Source organism: Sus scrofa, chromosome 1, assembly GCF_054392235.1.
Source record: "Sus scrofa isolate SSC_HxYL_T2T_F1_AM1 chromosome 1, Sscrofa_HxYL_maternal_Yorkshire_Landrace_v2.0, whole genome shotgun sequence".
Taxonomy (NCBI): Eukaryota; Metazoa; Chordata; class Mammalia; order Artiodactyla; family Suidae; genus Sus; species Sus scrofa.
Window position 1 is genome coordinate 49237036 of NC_139383.1, and position 13440 is coordinate 49250475.

Sequence of the window (13440 nt, forward strand, 5' to 3'; positions counted from 1 at the left end):
AATCTGTTAGATAGTGCATAGGACTTATTTCAAAATACCATACATTTTAAAATTAAACTCTTTAATATTTTAGTAGCTGAGAAATGATAAAGCTGTGTCACATAGGTATCAAATTTCTCACTACATTTTGACATTAACACACACCAAAACATGACAGTGTTATTGTACCAGAGAAAATTAGTTACAAAAGATTACTGGGACAAATATCTAAAAATAGCCCTTCTCTCCCACACATTATTGAATTATTCACAGAGTATGCTGTATGAATATTTTGAGCAGAGTTAAATGTCGCTTGGTATTTTATGAGTGCACGTCATTGTCAATTTCGGAGACTGTTGTCCTTCATCCTGACAGTCAGCTTCCTGTGTGATGAACACTGTGGGGCTTAGAGCAAAATATGAGCAGGAGTCCCTGGAGAGTCAGAAGTTGGCAGGGATGCCGTTTCATTAAGAACCTTGAAGTTTTCTTGTGTTTAAGTTTTCGTTTTCTTTTCTTACTGTTACTCACAAATAGGCACAATTCTTAAAAAAAAAAAAAAATCCTAAAGAAAATTCTTGCTTGTAGATGGAGAAGAAACCTGTACAATAAGAACTCTTATTAATGAGGTAAATGTAGTTGATTATCAGAAACACAAAAAAGCACATTTTCAAAAGATCTGAAAACAAAATCCTGTCTGACATGTTCAGTTACCACATCAGTACTCAAACTGATGCTTATTTGGATATATAGAGCCTTATTTCTATTATTGTATGTGTATATACATGAATATACATGTATATACACATACATGTGTATATGTATATACACGCATGTATATATATTTACATACATGTTATTGCATATATACACATATAAATACTGATTACATGCAAATACATATATTTAATAATATATATTTATGTGCATATCAGTAATTGATGATATTTGGCTTCACTAAGCCTTATTCCTGTCAAAATTAACATATTTCAGAATTAAGTATAACCAATGACTTTCTTATGAATTAATCTTAATAAAAATAATTCAGTTAATCTTCATAATATCCATATTTAGTTCTTGTTTATTCCTGGTAATAAATGAGAGGAATTGCATTGGTTAAGTAAATCCTAAGTTAATTCTCACAAATTTGTTAAAAGTGAATAACATCACTCGTTTATAGAAAAATTTTCCTTTCTAAATTCAGTGTTTTGTACAGTAGTATTTAAATGTGTTTGCATTCTGTGAGTGCAGGTGGTCTCAGATTGTGAGTCTCATGGAAATCATACAGTCAGTGATTGGACAGGTGATATGTCTGTGTTGAGTTGATGTGCAGATAGAAATCAAGTGTGTGATATTATAGAATAAGCAGCAGCCTCAGGGTATTCAGCATCCATAGAGGTCCAAGCACTCATCAGGGCACTTGCTCAAATTAACTCCAGTCCTTTTCATGCCTGCAAGTGGGTCTCGCTGCCCTCAGGTCACATGGAAAGAACTGAAGATCCTCTGGAGAGCAGTCCGGTTAAGTGAGGCAAGAGGGAGAGTTGTGTCCCAGGTATAATCTTTCTGAAGCATAACCTCTTTTCTGGAGGCTGTGCTGCCTCCTGAGCTTTTTTTTTTTTTAATTTTAAAAATTTTTATTTTAAAAAAAATTTTATTGTTATTTCCCCAATACAATTTTTTTTTCCTATTGTACAGCATGGTGACAGAGTTACACATATATGTATACATTTTTTTCTCACATTATTATGCTCCATCATAAGTGACTAGACATAGTTCCCAGTGCTACACAGCAGGATCTCATAGCTAATCCATTCCAAAGGCAATAGTTTCATCTGTTAACCCCAAGCTCCCAATCCATCCCACTCCCCCTTGGCAACCACAAATCTATTCTCCAAGTACATGATTTTCTTTTCTGTGGAAAGGTTCATGTGTGCTGTACATTAGATTTCAGATATAAGTGATATCATATGGCATTTGTCTTTCTCTTTCTGACTTACTTCACTCAGTATGAGTCTCTAGTTCCATCCACGTTGCTGCAAATGGTATTATTCAACAGCAAAAAAGTTAACAACCCAATTGAAAAATGGGCAAAAGACCTGAATAGACATTTTTTCCAAGCAAGATGGACAGATGGCCAACAAGCACATGAAAAAAATTCTCAGCTTGCCTGATTAGCAGAGAAATGCAAATCAAAACTACCATGAGATACTACTTCACACCAGTCAGAATGGCCATCATTAATAAGTCCACAAATAACAAGTGCTGGAGGGGGTGTGGAGAAAAGGGAACCCCCCTGCACTGTTGGTGGTAATGGAAGCTGGTACAACCACTATGGAGAACAGTATGGAGACACCTTAGAAAAGTACACATAGAACTACCATATGACCCAGCAATTCCACTCTTGGGCATATATCCAGACAAAACTTTCCTTAAAAAAGACACATGCATCCACATGTTCGATGCAACACTATCCACAATAGCCAGGACGTGGAAACAACCCAAATGTCCACAACAGATGATTGATTAGGAAGATGTGGTATATATATACACAATGGAATACTTATCAGCTATCAAAAAGAATGAAATAATGCCATTTGCAGCAACATGGAGGGAACTAGAGACTCTCATACTGAGTGAAGTAAGTCAGAAAGAGAAAGACAAATACCATATGATATCACTTATATCTGGAATCTAATACAGGGCACAAATGAACCTTTTCACAGAAAAGAAAATCATGGACTTGGAAAATAGACTTGGGGGTGGGGGAGGGAGTGGGATGGATTGGGAGCTTGGGGTTAATGGATGCAAACTATTGCCTTTGGAATGGATTAACAATGAGATCCTGCTCTGTAGCACTGGGAACTATGTCTAGTCACTTATGATGGAGTATGATAATGTGAGAAAAGAGAATGTGTACATGTAAGTGTAACTGGATCACCATGCTGTACAGTAGGAAAAAAAAATTGTATTGGGGAAATAATTTAAAAAAATTAAATAAATAAAATAAAGGGATTAAAAAAAAGACACATGCACCTGCATGATCATTGCAGCACTATTCACAATAGCCAAGACATGCAAACAACCCAAATGTCCATCAACAGATGATTGGCTTAGGAAAATGTGGTATATGTACACAATGGAATACTACTAAGCCATAAAAAAGAACTAAATAACTCCTGAGCTTTTGATTTGAAATCCTTTGCCCTGGATTCTGGTACTGGGGGCATCATTTTCTGGTTGTGTGTCCTTTGGAAAAGTCACATTATCTCACTCAAGTCTTGGTTTGCTATTTGCAACATGAAATTGGTAGAAGCATCTTTGCACCTCTAGAGATGTTGAGGAAGAGTGGATAAGATACTGTATGTGAAATGTTTGCAAAGCAAAGAGCTATGTAACCATAAGGTATTGATATCTACATGTATAGAAAATGGGTTGAGTTAAAAATTATCTCAGTAAGAGTAAAATTCTAGAACTCAACAAAGTATTAACTTGAACTGTACATATAGAAAAATGAAGATAGATATAGATAAATGGGTAGATGGTAGGCAGGCAAGTAGATAATTGAAAGGATGGATGAATGGATGGATGGATAGGATTGATGTCATATGCATTTTTGCACATGAATTCTGTTTCTGTGGACATGCAGAAAAATATACACTTATTCACCCATCTATACACACTCTGACTTGTCTTGAAATGGTTATCTCCTTTACAAGTTCAAGGAAGTCTGGGACCAATGTATGCCTTGAGAGTGCATACCTAATACATCAAGCTCATCATATATACTCTGAAAAGTCATTTGGAGGCAGAAATTATACCACTTTCCTTGCATGCTTGTACTCTTGTGACTTCACATGCTTTGCCTCAGTAGCAAAACTAGATGGTGCTTATGATGTAGGACAGTTTTGACTCCCACAAATTCATAAATTACTTTGAAGACTCTGCATTTTCTCCTCTAGTAGAGTTTATCCTTTCACAATTTAATATTCTGTTTTCCCTGTGGCTTTCATTTTTTGCCCCTCTATATTCATAAAGCTCATTAAATGTTATCACCCACTGCAGAGAATTATTTTAAATAGGTAGGTCTGTGTTTTCCAACTCTTCGCATATATAGATTACTATTAATATTTTATATACCCATTTAATAAAATTAAATGAAGACTAAGTCAGAAATGACATTTTATCAGCAACAAAACATTAGTTGAGTGTGTACTATGAACTCTCAAAATTATAAACCAATTGAGGTAACTAGAAAGAAGTCATTAATTGATTTAATATATAAAATCACTGTCCTATCATATTGAACATTTATTGAATTATTTGAGGACAGAAACCATCTCTTTTAATCTTCATTTCTCTAGTGTCCACCACAATGCTAAGTGTATTCTAGATATTCCATAGATGATTGTGTCAAGAACTACTCTGTATCTTTTCTCTCTTTTTTTTTTTTGTCCTTTTAGGGCCACACCAGTGGCATATGGAGGTTCCCAGGCTAGGGGTCTAATCGGAGATGTAACCCCCAGCCTATATCATAGCCACAGCAATGCGAGGTCCAAGCTGGGTCTGTGACCTACACCACAGCTCATGGCAACACTGGATCCTTAACCCACTGACTGAGGCCAGGGGTTGAACCTGTGTCCTCATGGTACTAGTTGGGTTCTTTACCTGCTGAGCCATAATGGGAACTCCATACTCTGCAACTTTTCTTATCAGGAGTGGGATGTTAGCCACGAGGGTTCTGAGAAGGTGATATATGAAACAATGTTCATGAATTTTAACCACATCAAATTAATAAGCATTATCCCTCATGTACAATTTTCTTAGTCCAGAAATATCTAGTAGTGTGGAGGAATTTACAGAATAATTTTTGAAATTATTTGGCCATTGCAGAAGAATTTCAGAATGATAAAATCCATGAAGTTTCTTCAGAAACTTTGTAAGACACAAACACTGTGATCCAACTGCTGTTTATAAAAAAAGTAAAGTCACAAACAGATGCACACAATTTAAAAAAATTGAGGACAGAGCAGTAAGGTGCTAAATGTAGTGGGATTCTTGGAGATTTCATGTTTTTTTTTTCCATATGTTAATATTTTATTTTATACTCCAGGATAATTTTTGAATTTTATACCAAGAAGGTAAAAACAATTTCAGAACCTGTTGAGAAATAGGCATAGGAGTCAGGCAAATTAAGGATATTTTCTCTTTTACTTATAAAACTATTTGGAGAAAATGGGTGAATATTGTGGGCCAGATGAGCTGATCCCAAATGAAACAAACAGACCCACACTGTCTCTGGTGCATCTGGACAATCACAAGGTTTGCTCTTCTCTCTCTCTCCGTCTCCCCCTTCTCTGTCCTGTCTCATTTTTTTCCCCCTCTCTCTCCTGTCTGTCTCTGTCTCTCTCTCACTCTCTTTCTCTCTTTTATTCACTTACATATACATACCTACACACATACACCAGGAGTGACAAATGACATAGAACTAGCAGAATGTATGCCTCCTGAAGGGAGGCAGTTCTAGAACAAAAGGAATTGAACCAAGCATACCAGTACTCTCTCCCAAATTCATCAGGCAGAAAGGTCACTCCTCCTACCCTGGAGAGGAGTGAGTGATGGAATACTGAGGAAGGTCAAAGATTCCTCTAATAGAGGTCCCTTCACATGGAATTTTGAAGAATTGGTATAAATGTTTTCTTGTAAGTCCTTGTTCATTATAACCCGTTTCTATTTTTTTCAAGCTTTCATTTAACAAATGAATAAATACAGAAGTCGGAGCAATGATCTCTCTAGTCATGGAAAGGTTGTATGGTAAAGGAGGTTAAGAGGCTTGAATTCTGGTTTCAGGTCTTCATATATCCTACTTTTCTTCTACTTTTATGAGTGTTTAGCAGGAAAGAGAGAATTGATAGAGATGGAGTGGGGGTTAGGGGAAGGGAGAGAGAAACAGAGAAAGAGACAGGGCCTGACGTGAAGAAACTCTTGTTGTTTGTTGCAGGGCCCAACAGGAAGGGCAGGTGAGAATCGCAGGATTGGAGATACATCAAACAGTGGCCAATATACAATTCATGAATCACTCAGTGTATTACACACAATAAGCACACAACACAGGTCAGAGCTGTGAAAATAGAAAAGGGGGTAACAAACCACTCCCAGTTAAGTCCAGGAATGAGTCAGTGGTCTCTGGGCTGGCAAAAGGTCTGGGACCAGCATGAATGGGGAGTCCCCATCTCTTCTGATGGGAACATTTCTCAGCAGTGTGAAATGGGGTCCTCCAGCAAAGAGCCTGCACATCCCTCTGCTTAGTGGTCTCTTTTTAAGGAGGAACAGTTACTCTAGGGGAGATGTCTTGACTTTACCAATCCTCCATCTGTTCAGTGAAGTACATTGCCCATCAAACTCCTTATCTAAACTAACAGTCTTAGTTTATCACTCCAAGACACCCACAGTCCTACACAGGAGGTTTTAAAACAACTAGTGTGGATGTTCACACTGGCCATTATGACTCACTTTGAGCTCCTCATCATGTCTCAATGGAGCTTAAATCCTGTAAATTTCTCACAAGTTGAACAGGAATCATAACAAAAGAAATCAAAACATTTGCTTTATATTTATGTATATTCCCTACCTTCCAGGTGAATTTTGCTCCATTATAACAAAACTTCTCATGCATCACACATTTTAGGCCATCATTGCCTAAAAGAGGATAATACATTTGAAGATTGCAGCTTATTTAGGGGAAAAGAAGAAAACAATAGCCACCATAGTTTTGTATACACAAAATATATTTTTGTGTCAAAAAACTAGACATATTTATTTATTTATTTATTTATTTATTTATTTTGGCTTTTGTTGTTGTTTTAATGAGCAACTGCAAAACAAAGAAACCTGTACTTTGGTCCAGCCAAACTAGCAGGTGATTTTAATTTTTGAATAGTCATCAATTAAGTAAATGTGAATGAGCCAGGGAGAATAAGAGTTGGTTTTTTTTGCCATTTTTTGTCAGAATAGTGTGGATGGAACACTGCAAGTTATGAGGAACTCAGGAAGAAGAGGCTAGATCAGTGCTTTTTTTAAATCCTGATTGAACATCATAACCAGGTGGGAGTTCTTAAAAATACCAATGAGAAGCCCACCAAAGGCCAATTGAATGGAGTTGTTACCAGCCCATATTGCACATTCAATAAATGTGAACTATTATTATTACTAATTACAACATTAATTTGGCATTCATATGCATGTATTTCTATTTGCATGGCCCTCTCATTTTACATACTCAAGACACAGCACATGACCACATTTTTATTCTTGTTGCCAAGTTTCAAGTTTGTTATAGTCCTCACTCCCAGAGCTCAGTCACTGCAGAAACTCAATGCCAAGGAAACGTTAAAGAACTTTATTTCCTTTAAAATGAATGGGAGCCTCTTAATTTTATTCACGGCCACATGTTTAAAGTTTGGGCATCTTCACACACCCAAAGTTTTAACATGTGGTCTTGAATAATATGGTAAGGTTACTGAGTATTCAGCAAATGATAATAACAGTTATTGAATACTGTCTATCCTGAAAGAGCTGATTTAAAAAAATGGAAGATGTTAATTTAATCAATATTTTAAGTAATTCATATGTCAAAGTTTACAGCATATTTCAAGAACAAGATAAAGAACATTTTGCACTTCATACTCCATAAGGTTCTAACTCTGTTCTAACTACTCAACTCTGTAGTAGAAGCAAAAGCATAACCATAGACAATGGGCAAATATGGCTGCGTTCCAGTGAAACTTTTACAAAAACAGGCAATAGACTGGATTTGGCCCACAGGTTGTAGTTCACTAACTCCTGATAAATAATATACATTTTATTTTAATTTTTTTTCTTTTAAGATCTCAACTCTATTAGCTCTATTAGAGAGTGGATAAATTTATTTTGTTCTTCTTTTCATCTCTATTTTCCTTAAAATTTTAACTAGTCATTTTAACTTTCTTATAAGTGGAATCTAATATTTGGGCAATCTGTGAATGGGCTTGTTTTGTTTTCTTTCATCAGTCACAGCATCTGCTGTATCTAGTAATTTTTGATTAAATCTCAGACATTGTGAAAACAAGTGTAAGATTTTTAGACAATGTTAATATCCACTGAAAAACATTCCCCTTTCCTACATATAATGAGGAGCTGAAACTTTATTGCAGTTGAGAATTGATCTGAGTCAAGATGTTTTGCAGTTTTTATAAGACACCATCTCCTTAGTCTCCCTTTCTCCACTGTGTGTCTTACATGCTCTGGATAGAGAGCTTATGTGTGACATTTCATCAGCCCTGAGAAACTGTAGAAGATTCAGCTCTGCCCTTTAAAGGGTCCAAGCTTTCTGCCCAAGCAACTTCAAATGCGTCAAATGTCTTGAGTGGGAGACAGCTGGTTGCTTAAAGCTGGACTCCTCCCTCACTAGGTGTTTGTTTCTAAATGCCTACTGACAAGGATAGATAAAATTTTTTCTCCATTTTAGAAGTGTTTATCCTAACTCCTCAGCTTCCTACACATTTCAAAAATTCAGCAAATGTTTCATGGAGGAAAGTCCCAATAAGACTTTTAGGAACCCTGAAATCTCCATTATAATTCTTCAGCCCTGGGCAACCAAAAAACATTAGTTTTTGTTTTTACCCTAGAGGTCCTCTGTCTGGGCTACACCTGCCCCTCACTTCTTGATGAAATTGAGCAAACATTCCTAATGGGGAAAAAATTGACTGACTGAAATTGTTTGCCTGCCTCAGAAATGATCTCCTCTTTCTGGAAATTTAGTTCATCTCATACGTAGTTCTTTGATGATCTAAAGAGCATGACTTTTGTAATTTATATGTTTTTTCATTGTTGGGGTGGCAAATGCATTGCTCTTGCAGAAATTACTACACTTACTAAACTAATACATTTTCATTGTGTGTGTGTATACATATATATATTTGTATATATATATTTGTGTGTGTGTGTATATATATATATATATATATATATATATATATATATATATAACTTTATGCACATATGATAGTGCTTCCTAGGGAATTTTAAGGGAGTCTGTTACATAGATGTATAATGAAATAACTCTAAATTTATGCTTTATTTTCTCTTTTTAAAAACTCAGAACATGTTACTGATCATATCTACTAAAGCCCAGGAGATTTTTAAGCTTCTCCCTGATTATGGGTGCGTATGAGTTGGTGAAGAAATGTTAGAGTTAGTTTTAGTTATTGAAATACACTGACTTGAAACATTCATCTGATGATTTAATAGATTATACTCATACAGAGAATTACATTCAGGCTAATGCCAAAGAAAAAGTACTATAAAGGAAGGTGTACTTTATCATTCAGTTGTGCATCAATCTATTCAACCCATTCAGTTATTCTACAAATATCCACTGAGCTTTAACTAGAGGCAATGCAGTGCACGGACCTCAGGATGCAATTTGAATGTGACACACCCAACAAATACAAAGACAGAGAAGTGATAAAATAATTCCAAACTGCGATATGTAGGAGGGAATTAACAAAGTGCCAACACAGGGAATAAAGTCTGGGGACCACTCTACATAAGGAAATCAGTGAGGTATGTATGAGGAAAAAACATTACAACTGTGACCTGAAAGATGAGATATATCTAGACATGCAAATGGTGGAGAGAATGAGTTTGCACATTCTAATGGGGAGAACAACATAACGACAAACCTTGAAGTCTTTAAGGAATTGAAATTTAATCCAGTGGCCTGACGTAGTGAGCAAGAAGAGAGTGTCATGAGATGAGGTTGGAGAACTGGGTAGGGAAAAGATTATTCTGTGCTTTAAAGATCTTTGCTAAGAGTTTGGGTTTTATCCTGAGGGCAATAGGAAGTCATTGACAATAAGGAGTGACATGTGATTCAGTGTAATTAAAGAGGCTTAATGGCTATTCTATGGAGAGTAGACTGTAATGGGGCAGGACTGGAAGCTGTGGACTTGCTGCAGAATCCAGAGGAGAGATGATAGTATCCTTTAAGATCGAATGATCACATGCAGCTGATGTGCTTATCATTTTCTGAAATGAGGAAGGCAGGATGATGAAGGTCAGACTGAGGCACTTGGGCTTAGGGGTTGCCAAAGCTTGTATGGTACAGAAGTTTGCAGTGAAGAGCTTAGACTACAGCTAGCCCGTGTGAATATGACTTTTCTCCAGCAAAGTTGAGCTACTTGGATGCATTGCAGAGAATGCATTTGGTAGAGCCAAAATGTTTTCCAACGACCTGAAGTAGAAGCAGCACCTGGGAGCTTGTTAGAAATATAGAATCTCAGACCTTCTCCCAGACCTGCTTAATCAGAATCTACACTTTGAAAAGTTCCAGTTAAGTCATTATATATGGAAGAGACCTTTGTTAAATCTGGCCTGAGAATGTCATTGTCAATGTAAAATCCCTCATCCTCTGTCATCCCAAGCCCCAGGTATGACAAGCAAAGCCTCCCTGATGTCCTGGGTTGCAGCTGCAGTGTGAGTGAGAAATATGTCTTTTTGTTCTTAGGTACTGAGATTTTGGAGTTGTCTGTTTTCACAGCAGACTGATCCCATTCTGACTGATTGATACAGTATCTCCAGAACAAGAAACTCACGTAGCAGAAACAGAATTGAGAAACCCTCAGAGAAAGCGGGTCACTGCCTCCTGTGGAGCAGGTGCCTGAAAGTTTGGGTCCCTGTCTGTGACCACTGTAATGTTTTGACCTCATTCACCCACCCTAGTGCTGTCCCCTGGCTCAGAATATTAATAATCATTCTAGATATGATTGATTTCACACATACCTATGGCTTTTGCTCAGGAATTGTGCTTTTGAGTTTTGACTAGAAATCAAAGCTATTTCTAATTTTTTTAAAAACATTTTTAACAGTGAGTCTTTATTTTTATTTATTTATTTTGTCTTTTTGCCATTTCTTGGGCTGCTCCCGTGGCATATGGAGGTTCCCAGGCTAGGAGTCTAATCAGAGCTGTAGCCGCCAGCCTACGTCAGAGCCACAGTAACGCGGGAGTCGTATCCTTAACCCACTGAGTGAGCAAGGCCAAGGATCGAACCCACAACCTCATGGTTCCTAATCGGATTCGTTAACCACTGTGCCATGACGGGAACTCCCTCTATTTCTAATTTTTTTACTGGCTAGGCAAATTTACTGTGCTTTCTTTCTTACTCTGGGAATTCCAGGCTTTACAGGGAAATATGCACAGTATAACTTGGCTCAGTTTTCTTCCTGACTCAGTTTAATCTCATAACAATACCTTGCCATCCTCAAATTCATGGCATCCTATTACTCATTTCAAGTTTAGGGTTAAGAAATTGGGATATGCAAAGCCCCTGTGGCCAAACGCTGTTCGTCCTCAATTCTGGGCAATACATATATACTTTATGCAAGGGAACATTTAACTAAATCTCCCCATCACATTGTCTCTAGACAAGAATGGTCTTTTCAGATTTGAAGTCCTAGGTCTAAGATAAATATACATGTTCATATAAAATATAGAGAAAATTAAGAAGGTATTCATGTGTTTGAACAAAAGTTATGTTTTCTTTCCCATATAGGATGATCTCTGTCTTTCCTGGAGACACCAGATAGATTTGTAAATAATTTAAAACCGTCATCTAGTGGATGACTTCAGTCTTAGAAAATGACAGTTATGAACTGAAGCAAAAGATGTATATTTAGATTATTGCTTGATGAAAAGTTTCTCGTATAATTATCTTTTAATTGAAGCCACTTAGAACTGTGAGAACCATTAATATACCTTACAGATGGACTGTAGGAGTTGATGCTGAAAATAATATATAAATATATGACGTTTAAAGTGTGTCACTTGCACAGAGCAGCTACGATAAACCTTTTTTTAGGATTCACACAATAGAGGCAACTGTGGCTGGCAGTAGGAGTCATGAAGTGAAAAGAATAAGGTTATTTCAGAAACACACCTACTCTTTAAACCATGACCCTTAACACATTTCTCTCTATAAAGAGCAAGGAGTCTTAATCTGTAACTATAAAAAGCAGCTATTTTTAGACCTTAGATTATTTTTTTCCTTTTACTGTTGATCTTGTCAACAGTATTAAATGTGAATGACACAGAAACTTTTAAGACTTGTACTTTGGAGCTCACAGAGTACTGTAATGTGAGCGTATATAATCACTGATAATTATGATTTTATAGGAAATAATAAAATTATAAACCTTTCTAAACTACTTCAGTGGCTAAATTAAGAAAATTAGAAAATAGAGCCCAAGGGAATGCTTGGGGACTTTTTCTCTCCACTTGAATAAAACTACCTGCAAAATCTTTTATAGACATTGGTAAATGGCTTTAGGAACATTTCCACATTGCATTCCAAATTAATAAGCCCACTCATAAATAATTGCTACCACCTCAACTGCCTAGAAAGTGGCTCTTCAAGCCACTTGCTTCGTATATTCTTTCTTTATATGAAAAAGATGTAATGTCTCTTTAAAACAAATATGGTTGAGAATGATTTCTATATATGTAAGCATTTTGACAGTTTCTGACAAAAGCATTAAATAAAACCTGTGTTACGCATGAAGTGTTTAAGAACATGGAGCCTGGAATCCAGCTTCCTGAGCTCAAATCTTGTACAGTTGAGGCACTATGCAAGCCTGGAGAATACATCTCACCACACTATGTCTCTTCACCTTCATCTGTTAAATGTGGGTGATTATGGAACCTCCAATGGCCATTTTAAAACTCAAATGAGATAACTCATGTAAAACACTTAGTTGCATGCCTGCCACAAAATAGGCTCTTAATAAATGCTATATTTTGTTGTAATTGTTATTATTTTTAAAGGCAGTGATTATGTAACTCTAGAAATTTTAAATTTCTGTTATCATTTGCCTATTTATATTAATCATTGAATAGGCAACTCTATCAGGAAATGTAATAGTTCTCTAATTACTGCATATTTCTTCCTTTCGAATAATCAGAGACAGCTGTTTTCACCTTGTTGATTTTTGAGGATGACAGTTACAGAGGAAAAGTAAAAATCCTTTTGTAATTTCAGTTTAATTTAACAAGGACTTTGAGCAGATGCCTTTGTGTGTCAGACAATGTGCTGGAAACTACAGGGGAAACAAATTGAAAAAGAAACTATAGGCCTTTTAGGAGCTTATGGACTAATAAAATGGTTAGGATAAGAACACAAATACTATAATAATATAAGATAGAGCAAGATTACTTCTATAAAGTAGAGATCATATCACGATTGCAGTTATCTGAAAAGAATTCAGGAAGGAGAAAGGAAAGATAATTTAACAAAAGGATTTGGAGAAAGCATTTAAGTTATAGAAGAGCATTAGTTAAGGAGTCACAGCAGGATCCTTGAGCCTCCTTTGAGAAACTGTGAGTAATTCATTCTGGTTGGTGTTAGGTAAATGCAGCAGTAGTAGAATAGTGGG

The 13440-nt window shown here is 36.3% G+C and overlaps 1 protein-coding gene across 25 annotated transcripts in view; it reads left to right on the plus strand.

Moving 5' to 3' along the window:
- The window catches only part of ADGRB3 (adhesion G protein-coupled receptor B3), a 732591-nt gene that overhangs the window by 346850 nt on the left and 372301 nt on the right, over nucleotides 1-13440 (plus strand). The window lies entirely within an intron of this gene.